Genomic DNA, 16031 nt, shown 5'->3' on the forward strand with positions numbered 1-16031 from the left:
TTGGTTCCTTTGTGAAGGCTGCCCTCCCAGGCTAGAGTGCTCACTTTGGCTCCAATGAAATTCTCTCCCCCGACTTCTTGCCGTAGAAGGATTATTGATTATGTGCTTTGACGCCATATGGAAGGAAGCTGGCTGAAAATTAGAACATTACAATTCTGTTTCCAGAAAAATAAACATGCCAGGGCTGAGGATGTAGGTCAAACAAATGGCACAGCCTATAGAAATAAAGTCAGCCCTTATCTAGATGGAATCTAGGGCAATGTTCAAGGGTCAGGGGTCAAGTTCGAAATTTCCCGAATCCACAAAAGAGAAAGAAAAATATCTTTCCTGGAGCGAGGAATTCATCAGATTTGTCTAATTTGTCTCAGAAAAACATTATGTCCATGAAGGGGGTTGCCAGGACCACCTCGAATTTGGAGTTTCGGATCTCAGGATGTCACACCAAGCCAGATGACCACGGGTTGTCAGTGCTTCGCTTGACCTAGGCTAGGATAGCAAAGAGTCCTACAAGTGACCGCTGCAAATTCAAAGACAGCAACCAAGAATCACGAAAGCACTCACACCTCGGCCTAGAGAACATACGGTGATTCAAGAAATACAAAATTAATCCCTTGGACTGAAGGAGAACGGACTGATGAGCACATCTAAGGGAGATAGCTGAGAAAGACCATGACGAGTATACTGTGGAAAAGAAAAAAAGGTCCCAGAAAATGCAAGGCGAACAGATATCACACCTGAATAATCCACAATGAAAGATGTCAGTCTTTAGACACACTGTGCTGGAACGTTTGAAAGTCAGAGAAATTCACAAGCCAAAAAACGGCAACGAAGGTCAAACCTGGGCTCACTGGGAAGGGTGCGTTACGAGACTGCTCCAAGCGGGCTCTGAAGCACTGTGTCCGTGAAGTTTGCCGGGACAGCAGACGCACAACTATGACCAATCCTCTGACGTCACAGTGGCCCCGACAAACCACCTGGCCTCATCTACACAGTGCCAGAGTTGGGCTCAAGCAGCATATTCAAGCCCCATTGCACTCAACTGCAGGTTGCCAATGGAACATGAAAGGGGCCGGCCGGTGGTGCAGCGGTGAGGTCCGCAGCTTCTGGGTCGGTGGCCCGGGGTGGGCCGGGTGGAATCCTGGGGGTGAGCCTCCTCACCACTGCTTCAGTCATTCTGGGGCAGGCGTCCGAGGGGGTGTAGAGGCAGATGGGAAGGGACGTTAGATAGGGCCAGACTTCCACAGCAAATACAGGAGCGTTGCCAGCAGATGTGAGCACAGCGATGCACTTCTGCCAAAACAGAACCAATTGCAAGTTGCAAAGAATAGAAAAACGGAAGCTAAACACAAACGAACAAAAAACACAGCTTGCCAGTACGAAGAAGAAGATGTCTATGAAGAGCCTTAGCAAAACAGGTGAAAGCTATGTCAACCGAAAACTAGCAAACGTTTGGGGAAAGAAATTCAAGACGACACAAGGAAAAAGAAGGATATTCCGGGACCTAGGAATGGAAGAATTAACACACTTGAAACGTCCCTAGCGGAGAAAGGAATCTCTGGATTCCATGCAATCCCAGTCAAAGTTGCAGCCATATTTGCCAGAGAGATAGAAGAGAGAATCCTAAAGTTTCCAGCCCGCAACAAGAGACCCTGAATAGGCCAAGGAATCCTCAGGAAAACGAACAAAGCAGGACGTATCACACTTTCTGATTTCAACATAGAGGACGAAGCGCTAGGTACCGAAACGGCACAGTCCGGGCCCAAAAACAGGCACACAGACCCATGCAACAGAATCGAGAGCCCAGAGCCCAACTCAAGCATACAAGGACAGCCCATTTGCGACCAGGGAGCCAAGAGGAGACAGTGGACAAAGGAGAGTCTCTCCGATAAACGGTGCTGGGAAGCCTGCACAGCCACATGGAACACAACTAGAGTAGACCATGATGTTCCACCTGGCACACGCACCACCTGGAATCGATTAAAGCCCTGAATGGCACACTTGAAACCGTGAAACTTGTAGGAGAAGACCTAGGCAGAGTGCTCTTTGCCATCTGTCTGAGCCGCCTATTGGGAAGAAGCATGTCTGACTGGGCAAGGGCAGCAAAGGAGACAAGAAACAAACGGGACCACCTCACATGCAGACGCTTCTGCCCAGTCAAGGAAACCATCGACTCAATGCAAAGACAGCACAACAACTGGGAGTGGATGTTTGCAAAGCACACATCGGACAAGGGGGGAGAAGCCCAAAGATACAATCAACTCACACGTCTCCACAAGAAAAAGTACAAGCCAATGAAAACCTGGGCCAAAGATGGACACAGAGATTTCTCCCAAGAAGATCTAAAGAGGGCCAACAGGTGCATGAAAACTTGTTCACCCTCATTAAGCCTGAGGCCAAGGCAAATCCAAACCACAAGGACATAGCAGCTCACTGTGGTCAGAATGGCTATAAGGAGGCAGACAGGAAACAACAAGCGTCAGAGAGGAGGTGGAGAGAAGGGAAGCCTCCTGCACTGCTGCTGGCAGTGGAAACCGGTGCAGCCACTAGGCCAAGCGGTGTGGAACTGCCTCCGAAATTTAAGAATCCATGTCCCATATGATCCAGCTATTCCTCTGGGGCGCGTTTAGCCAAACAACTCGGAAACACTACCGCCTAAAGACATGTGCACCGCTGAGTTCACCACAGCCTTACTCCCGCTCTCCAAGACTTGGAAGCCGCCCTGGTGCCCAGCAAGGGACGAATGGAGAAGGAACATGGGCTATAGCCACACAATGGCATACCACTCAGCGGGAACAAAGGATGCAATCCAGCCATTTGTGACCACCAGAATGGCTGGGAGGGTTTTAGGGGAAGTGAAACAAGCCCCAGGGACAAAGTCAAATACCGTAGGATCTCACTTACAAGGAGAAGAAAAAACAAGCACTGACCAACAGGCGGCACTGGAGATTTGATCGGGGGTGCCCAGAGGCAAAGCGGGGCGGTGGGGGAGGGTGAAAGAGATGATGAGGCACAAGTGTGTGGTGAGGGCCTGTGATTCGGCTTACGCTGGTGAAGAGGATGGAACCTACACGGAAGTCTAAATCGATGAGGATGTAAATCTGAAAGACATAGGATGTTCGAATGCAGGGTTATGGCAATAAATCCACCTAAAATCAAACATCCAAAAAGGGGTCCAGAATGACGGCATACAGCTTTGGGGGCTGAAAGAGATTAGAGAAGGTGAACTTCCAAGGATGGAAAATCACCTCAAAAGCCTGACTGATGCTACAGAAAGGTAGACCATTCCAAATACATGAAGAGGAATCCTACCAAGAGAACCTGATCCGTGCTAAGCCCAGGAACCAACGGAAAACGTTACCGTCCATGATGTTCCTACTAATCCGCTTCACGAATAATCCAAACAGGCCCACATCTTGCCAAGTTCAGGCCACAGGTTGGTCCAAAAGTACAAGTCAGGGCCGGCCCTGTGGTGGAGTGGGCAAGTGCCCACGTTCCGCTTGGGTGGCCCGGGCCTCACTCTTTCACGGCCCGGGTGCAGATCACATTAGCACTGTTAGGGAATAGAGATTTCATGGTACGGTGCGGACAGAGGTCATAAAGAAGTAGCAATTGTGAGGGTCCCTTATCAATACGCACCAGAAAAAGCACCGTGAGAATATTCCAATCTAGGAAGGCATCTGGTACACTTCCCCAAAGGAAGAAGGAAGGAAAACATGGGACCTGCCAAGGCGGAATTGGCAGAGTGCTAGGAGATGACACGATCATTGCGCATCAGAGGATTGCCCGGGCAACTTCAACTTGGGAGGGAGTCCAGGACTTTCTCTGGGGAAGGTCCACCCACTTGGCCATCTACCCACGACATAAGAGATAATACCCAGGGTAATCTTACAGGAAAGAGACCAGTGTCTAGAGAGAATGGAGCAGGCCTTTCCAAGTTCGAGGAGAAAGTTAGAAACCGACAAGAAATCCAGAAAAAGGAAAACTATCCTACCTGGAAAGGGGGAGGAGTCAGACTGGTCTGAGATGGCTCTGAAACTCTGTGTGCTTGGAGGTTGTCAGGACAACTTGGCCTTCTGAGGTTCTTTATGACATCACGGTGAACATGTCCCCCAAGATGGCCGCATGGTTACAGTCTGAGGATTGGCCTAGGCTGGGCTATTAAAGGGAGACATACCCAGAAACAGCTTTGACAAACAGAAAGCGGGCACAGAAACTGGAAGAGATCAAACAGACTCTGATGCCAGGGATAAGAAAGGAATCCTTGGCAAGAAGCCAGAATAGAGGGACAAGCACTGAGAGGAGAACATTGTCATCTATTCAAGTCTATGGGGAGGCCATGCTGATTCAAGCTTGAAACTTGATTGGAAACACGAGGCCGCACTTGGGCCTTATCAGACCTACAGTGTCCTTCTGCCTTAAGCATAATCCAAAGTCAAGAAGGATCTCTTGAGGACGTTGAAGAGAAGAGTCGATGCCTCCTTTCCTAGGCCCCTAGCGTTCTTGGAAGATCAGTCTCACTTTCCATAGCTCTGGCGTCACGGGGGCCCACTGGCCACATGCTAATGCGTCCCAAGAGATGTCTTGGAAGCCTTGAAGGAATGGAGCCCTGTCATGCTTGGGGTAGGTCTCTTTGTTGGGAAGGGCTCTACAAGTGTGCTGAAAATCACCCTTTTCCAGAGGGCTTGGTTCCTTTGTGAAGGCTGCCCTCCCAGGCTAGAGTGCTCACTTTGGCTCCAATGAAATTCTCTCCCCCGACTTCTTGCCGTAGAAGGATTATTGATTATGTGCTTTGACGCCATATGGAAGGAAGCTGGCTGAAAATTAGAACATTACAATTCTGTTTCCAGAAAAATAAACATGCCAGGGCTGAGGATGTAGGTCAAAAAAATGGCACAGCCTATAGAAATAAAGTCAGCCCTTATCTAGATGGAATGTAGGGCAATGTTCAAGGGTCAGGGGTCAAGTTCGAAACTTCCCGAATCCACAAAAGAGAAAGAAAAATATCTTTCCTGGAGCGAGGAATTCATCAGATTTGTCTAATTTGTCTCAGAAAAACATTATGTCCATGAAGGGGGTTGCCAGGACCACCTCGAATTTGGAGTTTCGGATCTCAGGATGTCACACCAAGCCAGATGACCACGGGTTGTCAGTGCTTCGCTTGACCTAGGCTAGGATAGCAAAGAGTCCTACAAGTGACCGCTGCAAATTCAAAGACAGCAACCAAGAATCACGAAAGCACTCACACCTCGGCCTAGAGAACATACGGTGATTCAAGAAATACAAAATTAATCCCTTGGACTGAAGGAGAACGGACTGATGAGCACATCTAAGGGAGATAGCTGAGAAAGACCATGACGAGTATACTGTGGAAAAGAAAAAAAGGTCCCAGAAAATGCAAGGCGAACAGATATCACACCTGAATAATCCACAATGAAAGATGTCAGTCTTTAGACACACTGTGCTGGAACGTTTGAAAGTCAGAGAAATTCACAAGCCAAAAAACGGCAACGAAGGTCAAACCTGGGCTCACTGGGAAGGGTGCGTTACGAGACTGCTCCAAGCGGGCTCTGAAGCACTGTGTCCGTGAAGTTTGCCGGGACAGCAGACGCACAACTATGACCAATCCTCTGACGTCACAGTGGCCCCGACAAACCACCTGGCCTCATCTACACAGTGCCAGAGTTGGGCTCAAGCAGCATATTCAAGCCCCATTGCACTCAACTGCAGGTTGCCAATGGAACATGAAAGGGGCCGGCCGGTGGTGCAGCGGTGAGGTCCGCAGCTTCTGGGTCGGTGGCCCGGGGTGGGCCGGGTGGAATCCTGGGGGTGAGCCTCCTCACCACTGCTTCAGTCATTCTGGGGCAGGCGTCCGAGGGGGTGTAGAGGCAGATGGGAAGGGACGTTAGATAGGGCCAGACTTCCACAGCAAATACAGGAGCGTTGCCAGCAGATGTGAGCACAGCGATGCACTTCTGCCAAAACAGAACCAATTGCAAGTTGCAAAGAATAGAAAAACGGAAGCTAAACACAAACGAACAAAAAACACAGCTTGCCAGTACGAAGAAGAAGATGTCTATGAAGAGCCTTAGCAAAACAGGTGAAAGCTATGTCAACCGAAAACTAGCAAACGTTTGGGGAAAGAAATTCAAGACGACACAAGGAAAAAGAAGGATATTCCGGGACCTAGGAATGGAAGAATTAACACACTTGAAACGTCCCTAGCGGAGAAAGGAATCTCTGGATTCCATGCAATCCCAGTCAAAGTTGCAGCCATATTTGCCAGAGAGATAGAAGAGAGAATCCTAAAGTTTCCAGCCCGCAACAAGAGACCCTGAATAGGCCAAGGAATCCTCAGGAAAACGAACAAAGCAGGACGTATCACACTTTCTGATTTCAACATAGAGGACGAAGCGCTAGGTACCGAAACGGCACAGTCCGGGCCCAAAAACAGGCACACAGACCCATGCAACAGAATCGAGAGCCCAGAGCCCAACTCAAACATACAAGGACAGCCCATTTGCGACCAGGGAGCCAAGAGGAGACAGTGGACAAAGGAGAGTCTCTCCGATAAACGGTGCTGGGAAGCCTGCACAGCCACATGGAACACAACGAGAGTAGACCATGATGTTCCACCTGGCACACGCACCACCTGGAATCGATTAAAGCCCTGAATGGCACACTTGAAACCGTGAAACTTGTAGGAGAAGACCTAGGCAGAGTGCTCTTTGCCATCTGTCTGAGCCGCCTATTGGGAAGAAGCATGTCTGACTGGGCAAGGGCAGCAAAGGAGACAAGAAACAAACGGGACCACCTCACATGCAGACGCTTCTGCCCAGTCAAGGAAACCATCGACTCAATGCAAAGACAGCACAACAACTGGGAGTGGATGTTTGCAAAGCACACATCGGACAAGGGGGGAGAAGCCCAAAGATACAATCAACTCACACGTCTCCACAAGAAAAAGTACAAGCCAATGAAAACCTGGGCCAAAGATGGACACAGAGATTTCTCCCAAGAAGATCTAAAGAGGGCCAACAGGTGCATGAAAACTTGTTCACCCTCATTAAGCCTGAGGCCAAGGCAAATCCAAACCACAAGGACATAGCAGCTCACTGTGGTCAGAATGGCTATAAGGAGGCAGACAGGAAACAACAAGCGTCAGAGAGGAGGTGGAGAGAAGGGAAGCCTCCTGCACTGCTGCTGGCAGTGGAAACCGGTGCAGCCACTAGGCCAAGCGGTGTGGAACTGCCTCCGAAATTTAAGAATCCATGTCCCATATGATCCAGCTATTCCTCTGGGGCGCGTTTAGCCAAAGAACTCGGAAACACTACCGCCTAAAGACATGTGCCCCGCTGAGTTCACCACAGCCTTACTCCCGCTCTCCAAGACTTGGAAGCCGCCCTGGTGCCCAGCAAGGGACGAATGGAGAAGGAACATGGGCTATAGCCACACAATGGCATACCACTCAGCGGGAACAAAGGATGCAATCCAGCCATTTGTGACCACCAGAATGGCTGGGAGGGTTTTAGGGGAAGTGAAACAAGCCCCAGGGACAAAGTCAAATACCGTAGGATCTCACTTACAAGGAGAAGAAAAAGCAAGCACTGACCAACAGGCGGCACTGGAGATTTGATCGGGGGTGCCCAGAGGCAAAGCGGGGCGGTGGGGGAGGGTGGAAGAGATGATGAGGCACAAGTGTGTGGTGAGGGCCTGTGATTCGGCTTACGCTGGTGAAGAGGATGGAACCTACACGGAAGTCTAAATCGATGAGGATGTAAATCTGAAAGACATAGGATGTTCGAATGCAGGGTTATGGCAATAAATCCACCTAAAATCAAACATCCAAAAAGGGGTCCAGAATGACGGCATACAGCTTTGGGGGCTGAAAGAGATTAGAGAAGGTGAACTTCCAAGGATGGAAAATCACCTCAAAAGGCTTACTGATGCTACAGAAAGGTAGACCATTCCAAATACATGAAGAGGAATCCTACCAAGAGAACCTGATCCGTGCTAATCCCAGGAACCAACGGAAAACGTTACCGTCCATGATGTTCCTACTAATCACCTTCACGAATAATCCAAACAGGCCCACATCTTCCCAAGTTCAGGCCACAGGTTGGTCCAAAAGTACAAGTCAGGGCCGGCCCTGTGGTGGAGCGGGCAAGTGCCCACGTTCCGCTTCGGTGGCCCGGGCCTCACTCTTTCACAGCACGGGTGCAGATCACATTAGCACTGTTAGGGAATAGAGATTTCATGGTACGGTGCGGACGGAGGTCCTAAAGAAGTAGCAATTGTGAGGGTCCCTTATCAATACGCACCAGAAAAAGCACCATGAGAATATTCCAATCTAGGAAGGCATCTGGGACACTTCCCCAAAGGAAGAAGGAAGGAAAACATGGGACCTGCCAAGGCGGAATTGGCAGAGTGCTAGGAGATGACACGATCATTGCGCATCAGAGGATTGCCCGGGCAACTTCAACTAGGGAGGGAGTCCAGGACTTTCTCTGGGGAAGGTCCACCCACTTGGCCATCTACCCACGACATAAGAGATAACACCCAGGGTAATCTTACAGGAAAGAGACCAGTGTCTAGAGAGAATGGAGCAGGCCTTTCCAAGTTCGAGGAGAAAGTTAGAAACCGACAAGAAATCCAGAAAAAGGAAAACTATCCTACCTGGAAAGGGGGAGGAGTCAGACTGGTCTGAGATGGCTCTGAAACTCTGTGTGCTTGGAGGTTGTCAGGACAACTTGGCCTTCTGAGGTTCTTTATGACATCACGGTGAACATGTCCCCCAAGATGGCCGCATGGTTACAGTCTGAGGATTGGCCTAGGCTGGGCTATTAAAGGGAGACATACCCAGAAACAGCTTTGACAAACAGAAAGCGGGCACAGAAACTGGAAGAGATCAAACAGACTCTGATGCCAGGGATAAGAAAGGAATCCTTGGCAAGAAGCCAGAATAGAGGGACAAGCACTGAGAGGAGAACATTGTCATCTATTCAAGGCTATGGGGAGGCCATGCTGATTCAAGCTTGAAACTTGACTGGAAACACGAGGCCGCACTTGGGCCTTATCAGACCTACAGTGTCCTTCTGCCTTAAGCATAATCCAAAGTCAAGAAGGATCTCTTGAGGACATTGAAGAGAAGAGTTGATGCCTCCTTTCCTAGGCCCCTAGCGTTCTTGGAAGATCAGTCTCACTTTCTATAGCTCTGGCGTCACGGGGGCCCACTGGCCACATGCTAATGCGTCCCAAGAGATGTCTTGGAAGCCTCGAAGGAATGGAGCCCTGTCATGCTTGGGGTAGGTCTCTTTGTTGGGAAGGGCTCTACAAGTGTGCTGAAAATCACCCTTTTCCAGAGGGCTTGGTTCCTTTGTGAAGGCTGCCCTCCCAGGCTAGAGTGCTCACTTTGGCTCCAATGAAATTCTCTCCCCCGACCTCTTGCCGTAGAAGGATTATTGATTATGTGCTTTGACGCCATATGGAAGGAAGCTGGCTGAAAATTAGAACATTACAATTCTGTTTCCAGAAAAATAAACATGCCAGGGCTGAGGATGTAGGTCAAACAAATGGCACAGCCTATAGAAATAAAGTAAGCCCGCATCTAGACGGAATCTAGGGCAACGTCCAAGGGTCAGGGGTCAAGTTCGAAACTTCCCAAATCCACAAAAGAGAAAGAAAAATATCTTTCCTGGAGCGAGGAATTCATCAGATTTGTATAATTTGTCTCGGAAAAACATGATGTCCATGAAGGGGGTTGCCAGGACCACCTCGAATTTGGAGTTTCTGATCTCAGGATGTCAAACCAACCCAGGTGACCACGGGTTCTCAGTGCTTCGTTTGACCTAGGCTAGGATAGCAAAGAGTCCTACAAGTGACCGCTGCAAATTCAAAGACAGCAACCAAGAATCACGAAAGCACTCACACCTCGGCCTAGAGAACATACGGTGATTCAAGAAATACAAAATTAATCCCTTGGACTGAAGGAGAACGGACTGATAAGCACATCTAAGGGAGATAGCTGAGAAAGACCATGACGAGCATACTGTGGAAAAGAAAAAAAGGTCCCAGAAAATGCAAGGCGAACAGATATCACACCTGAATAGTCCACAATGAAAGATGTCAGTCTTTAGACAGGCTCTGCTGGAACGTTTGAAAGTCAGAGAAATTCACAAGCCAAAACACGGCAGCGAAGGTCAAACCTGGGCTCACTGGGAAGGGTGAGTTATGAGACTGCTCCAAGCGGGCTCTGAAGCCCTGTGTCCATGAAGCTTGCCGGGACAGCAGACACACAATTATGACCAATCCTCTGACGTCACAGTGGCCCCGACAAACCACCTGGCCTCATCTACACAGTGCCAGAGCTGGGCTCAAGCAGCATATTCAAGCCCCATTGCACTCAACTGCAGGTTGCCAATGGAACATGAAAGGGGCCGGCCGGTGGTGCAGCGGTGAGGTCCGCAGCTTCTGGGTCGGTGGCCCGGGGTGGGCCGGGTGGAATCCTGGGGGTGAGCCTCCTCAACACTGCTTCAGTCATTCTGGGGCAGGCGTCCGAGGGGGTGTAGAGGCAGATGGGAAGGGACGTTAGATAGGGCCAGACTTCCACAGCAAATACAGGAGCGTTGCCAGCAGATGTGAGCACAGCGATGCACTTCTGCCAAAACAGAACCAATTGCAAGTTGCAAAGAATAGAAAAACGGAAGCTAAACACAAACGAACAAAAAACACAGCTTGCCAGTACGAAGAAGAAGATGTCTATGAAGAGCCTTAGCAAAACAGGTGAAAGCTATGTCAACCGAAAACTAGCAAACGTTTGGGGAAAGAAATTCAAGACGACACAAGGAAAAAGAAGGATATTCCGGGACCTAGGAATGGAAGAATTAACACACTTGAAACGTCCATAGCGGAGAAAGGAATCTCTGGATTCCATGCAATCCCAGTCAAAGTTGCAGCCATATTTGCCAGAGAGATAGAAGAGAGAATCCTAAAGTTTCCAGCCAGCAACAAGAGACCCTGAATAGGCCAAGGAATCCTCAGGAAAACGAACAAAGCAGGACGTATCACACTTTCTGATTTCAACATAGAGGACGAAGCGCTAGGTACCGAAACGGCACAGTCCGGGCCCAAAAACAGGCACACAGACCCATGCAACAGAATCGAGAGCCCAGAGCCCAACTCAAACATACATGGACAGCCCATTTGCGACCAGGGAGCCAAGAGGAGACAGTGGACAAAGGAGAGTCTCTCCGATAAACGGTGCTGGGAAGCCTGCACAGCCACATGGAACACAACGAGAGTAGACCATGATGTTCCACCTGGCACACGCACCACCTGGAATCGATTAAAGCCCTGAATGGCACACTTGAAACCGTGAAACTTGTAGGAGAAGACCTAGGCAGAGTGCTCTTTGCCATCTGTCTGAGCCGCCTATTGGGAAGAAGCCTGTCTGACTGGGCAAGGGCAGCAAAGGAGACAACAAACAAACGGGACCACCTCACATGCAGACGCTTCTGCCCAGTCAAGGAAACCATCGACTCAATGCAAAGACAGCACAACAACTGGGAGTGGATGTTTGCAAAGCACACATCGGACAAGGGGGGAGAAGCACAAAGATACAATCAACTCACAGGTCTCCACAAGAAAAAGTACAAGCCAATGAAAACCTGGGCCAAAGATGGACACAGAGATTTCTCCCAAGAAGATCTAAAGAGGGCCAACAGGTGCATGAAAACTTGTTCACCCTCATTAAGCCTGAGGCCAAGGCAAATCCAAACCACAAGGACATAGCAGCTCACTGTGGTCAGAATGGCTATAAGGATGCAGACTGGAAACAACAAGCGTCAGAGAGGAGGTGGAGAGAAGGGAAGCCTCCTGCACTGCTGCTGGCAGTGGAAACCGGTGCAGCCACTAGGCCAAGCGGTGTGGAACTGCCTCCGAAATTTAAGAATCCATGTCCCATATGATCCAGCTATTCCTCTGGGGCGCGTTTAGCCAAACAACTCGGAAACACTACCGCCTAAAGACATGTGCACCGCTGAGTTCACCACAGCCTTACTCCCGCTCTCCAAGACTTGGAAGCCGCCCTGGTGCCCAGCAAGGGACGAATGGAGAAGGAACATGGGCTATAGCCACACAATGGCATACCACTCAGCGGGAACAAAGGATGCAATCCAGCCATTTGTGACCACCAGAATGGCTGGGAGGGTTTTAGGGGAAGTGAAACAAGCCCCAGGGACAAAGTCAAATACCGTAGGATCTCACTTACAAGGAGAAGAAAAAACAAGCACTGACCAACAGGCGGCACTGGACATTTGATCGGGGGTGCCCAGAGGCAAAGCGGGGCGGTGGGGGAGGGTGAAAGAGATGATGAGGCACAAGTGTGTGGTGAGGGCCTGTGATTCGGCTTACGCTGGTGAAGAGGATGGAACCTACACGGAAGTCTAAATCGATGAGGATGTAAATCTGAAAGACATAGGATGTTCGAATGCAGGGTTATGGCAATAAATCCACCTAAAATCAAACATCCAAAAAGGGGTCCAGAATGACGGCATACAGCTTTGGGGGCTGAAAGAGATTAGAGAAGGTGAACTTCCAAGGATGGAAAATCACCTCAAAAGCCTTACTGATGCTACAGAAAGGTAGACCATTCCAAATACATGAAGAGGAATCCTACCAAGAGAACCTGATCCGTGCTAAGCCCAGGAACCAACGGAAAACGTTACCGTCCATGATGTTCCTACTAATCCGCTTCACGAATAATCCAAACAGGCCCACATCTTGCCAAGTTCAGGCCACAGGTTGGTCCAAAAGTACAAGTCAGGGCCGGCCCTGTGGTGGAGTGGGCAAGTGCCCACGTTCCGCTTGGGTGGCCCGGGCCTCACTCTTTCACGGCCCGGGTGCAGATCACATTAGCACTGTTAGGGAATAGAGATTTCATGGTACGGTGCGGACAGAGGTCATAAAGAAGTAGCAATTGTGAGGGTCCCTTATCAATACGCACCAGAAAAAGCACCGTGAGAATATTCCAATCTAGGAAGGCATCTGGGACACTTCCCCAAAGGAAGAAGGAAGGAAAACATGGGACCTGCCAAGGCGGAATTGGCAGAGTGCTAGGAGATGACACGATCATTGCGCATCAGAGGATTGCCCGGGCAACTTCAACTTGGGAGGGAGTCCAGGACTTTCTCTGGGGAAGGTCCACCCACTTGGCCATCTACCCACGACATAAGAGATAATACCCAGGGTAATCTTACAGGAAAGAGACCAGTGTCTAGAGAGAATGGAGCAGGCCTTTCCAAGTTCGAGGAGAAAGTTAGAAACCGACAAGAAATCCAGAAAAAGGAAAACTATCCTACCTGGAAAGGGGGAGGAGTCAGACTGGTCTGAGATGGCTCTGAAACTCTGTGTGCTTGGAGGTTGTCAGGACAACTTGGCCTTCTGAGGTTCTTTATGACATCACGGTGAACATGTCCCCCAAGATGGCCGCATGGTTACAGTCTGAGGATTGGCCTAGGCTGGGCTATTAAAGGGAGACATACCCAGAAACAGCTTTGACAAACAGAAAGCGGGCACAGAAACTGGAAGAGATCAAACAGACTCTGATGCCAGGGATAAGAAAGGAATCCTTGGCAAGAAGCCAGAATAGAGGGACAAGCACTGAGAGGAGAACATTGTCATCTATTCAAGTCTATGGGGAGGCCATGCTGATTCAAGCTTGAAACTTGATTGGAAACACGAGGCCGCACTTGGGCCTTATCAGACCTACAGTGTCCTTCTGCCTTAAGCATAATCCAAAGTCAAGAAGGATCTCTTGAGGACGTTGAAGAGAAGAGTCGATGCCTCCTTTCCTAGGCCCCTAGCGTTCTTGGAAGATCAGTCTCACTTTCCATAGCTCTGGCGTCACGGGGGCCCACTGGCCACATGCTAATGCGTCCCAAGAGATGTCTTGGAAGCCTTGAAGGAATGGAGCCCTGTCATGCTTGGGGTAGGTCTCTTTGTTGGGAAGGGCTCTACAAGTGTGCTGAAAATCACCCTTTTCCAGAGGGCTTGGTTCCTTTGTGAAGGCTGCCCTCCCAGGCTAGAGTGCTCACTTTGGCTCCAATGAAATTCTCTCCCCCGACTTCTTGCCGTAGAAGGATTATTGATTATGTGCTTTGACGCCATATGGAAGGAAGCTGGCTGAAAATTAGAACATTACAATTCTGTTTCCAGAAAAATAAACATGCCAGGGCTGAGGATGTAGGTCAAACAAATGGCACAGCCTATAGAAATAAAGTCAGCCCTTATCTAGATGGAATCTAGGGCAATGTTCAAGGGTCAGGGGTCAAGTTCGAAATTTCCCGAATCCACAAAAGAGAAAGAAAAATATCTTTCCTGGAGCGAGGAATTCATCAGATTTGTCTAATTTGTCTCAGAAAAACATTATGTCCATGAAGGGGGTTGCCAGGACCACCTCGAATTTGGAGTTTCGGATCTCAGGATGTCACACCAAGCCAGATGACCACGGGTTGTCAGTGCTTCGCTTGACCTAGGCTAGGATAGCAAAGAGTCCTACAAGTGACCGCTGCAAATTCAAAGACAGCAACCAAGAATCACGAAAGCACTCACACCTCGGCCTAGAGAACATACGGTGATTCAAGAAATACAAAATTAATCCCTTGGACTGAAGGAGAACGGACTGATGAGCACATCTAAGGGAGATAGCTGAGAAAGACCATGACGAGTATACTGTGGAAAAGAAAAAAAGGTCCCAGAAAATGCAAGGCGAACAGATATCACACCTGAATAATCCACAATGAAAGATGTCAGTCTTTAGACACACTGTGCTGGAACGTTTGAAAGTCAGAGAAATTCACAAGCCAAAAAACGGCAACGAAGGTCAAACCTGGGCTCACTGGGAAGGGTGCGTTACGAGACTGCTCCAAGCGGGCTCTGAAGCACTGTGTCCGTGAAGTTTGCCGGGACAGCAGACGCACAACTATGACCAATCCTCTGACGTCACAGTGGCCCCGACAAACCACCTGGCCTCATCTACACAGTGCCAGAGTTGGGCTCAAGCAGCATATTCAAGCCCCATTGCACTCAACTGCAGGTTGCCAATGGAACATGAAAGGGGCCGGCCGGTGGTGCAGCGGTGAGGTCCGCAGCTTCTGGGTCGGTGGCCCGGGGTGGGCCGGGTGGAATCCTGGGGGTGAGCCTCCTCACCACTGCTTCAGTCATTCTGGGGCAGGCGTCCGAGGGGGTGTAGAGGCAGATGGGAAGGGACGTTAGATAGGGCCAGACTTCCACAGCAAATACAGGAGCGTTGCCAGCAGATGTGAGCACAGCGATGCACTTCTGCCAAAACAGAACCAATTGCAAGTTGCAAAGAATAGAAAAACGGAAGCTAAACACAAACGAACAAAAAACACAGCTTGCCAGTACGAAGAAGAAGATGTCTATGAAGAGCCTTAGCAAAACAGGTGAAAGCTATGTCAACCGAAAACTAGCAAACGTTTGGGGAAAGAAATTCAAGACGACACAAGGAAAAAGAAGGATATTCCGGGACCTAGGAATGGAAGAATTAACACACTTGAAACGTCCCTAGCGGAGAAAGGAATCTCTGGATTCCATGCAATCCCAGTCAAAGTTGCAGCCATATTTGCCAGAGAGATAGAAGAGAGAATCCTAAAGTTTCCAGCCCGCAACAAGAGACCCTGAATAGGCCAAGGAATCCTCAGGAAAACGAACAAAGCAGGACGTATCACACTTTCTGATTTCAACATAGAGGACGAAGCGCTAGGTACCGAAACGGCACAGTCCGGGCCCAAAAACAGGCACACAGACCCATGCAACAGAATCGAGAGCCCAGAGCCCAACTCAAGCATACAAGGACAGCCCATTTGCGACCAGGGAGCCAAGAGGAGACAGTGGACAAAGGAGAGTCTCTCCGATAAACGGTGCTGGGAAGCCTGCACAGCCACATGGAACACAACTAGAGTAGACCATGATGTTCCACCTGGCACACGCACCACCTGGAATCGATTAAAGCC

The sequence above is a fragment of the Equus asinus genome, chromosome X (assembly GCF_041296235.1).
Source record: "Equus asinus isolate D_3611 breed Donkey chromosome X, EquAss-T2T_v2, whole genome shotgun sequence".
In the NCBI taxonomy this organism is placed as follows: Eukaryota; Metazoa; Chordata; class Mammalia; order Perissodactyla; family Equidae; genus Equus; species Equus asinus.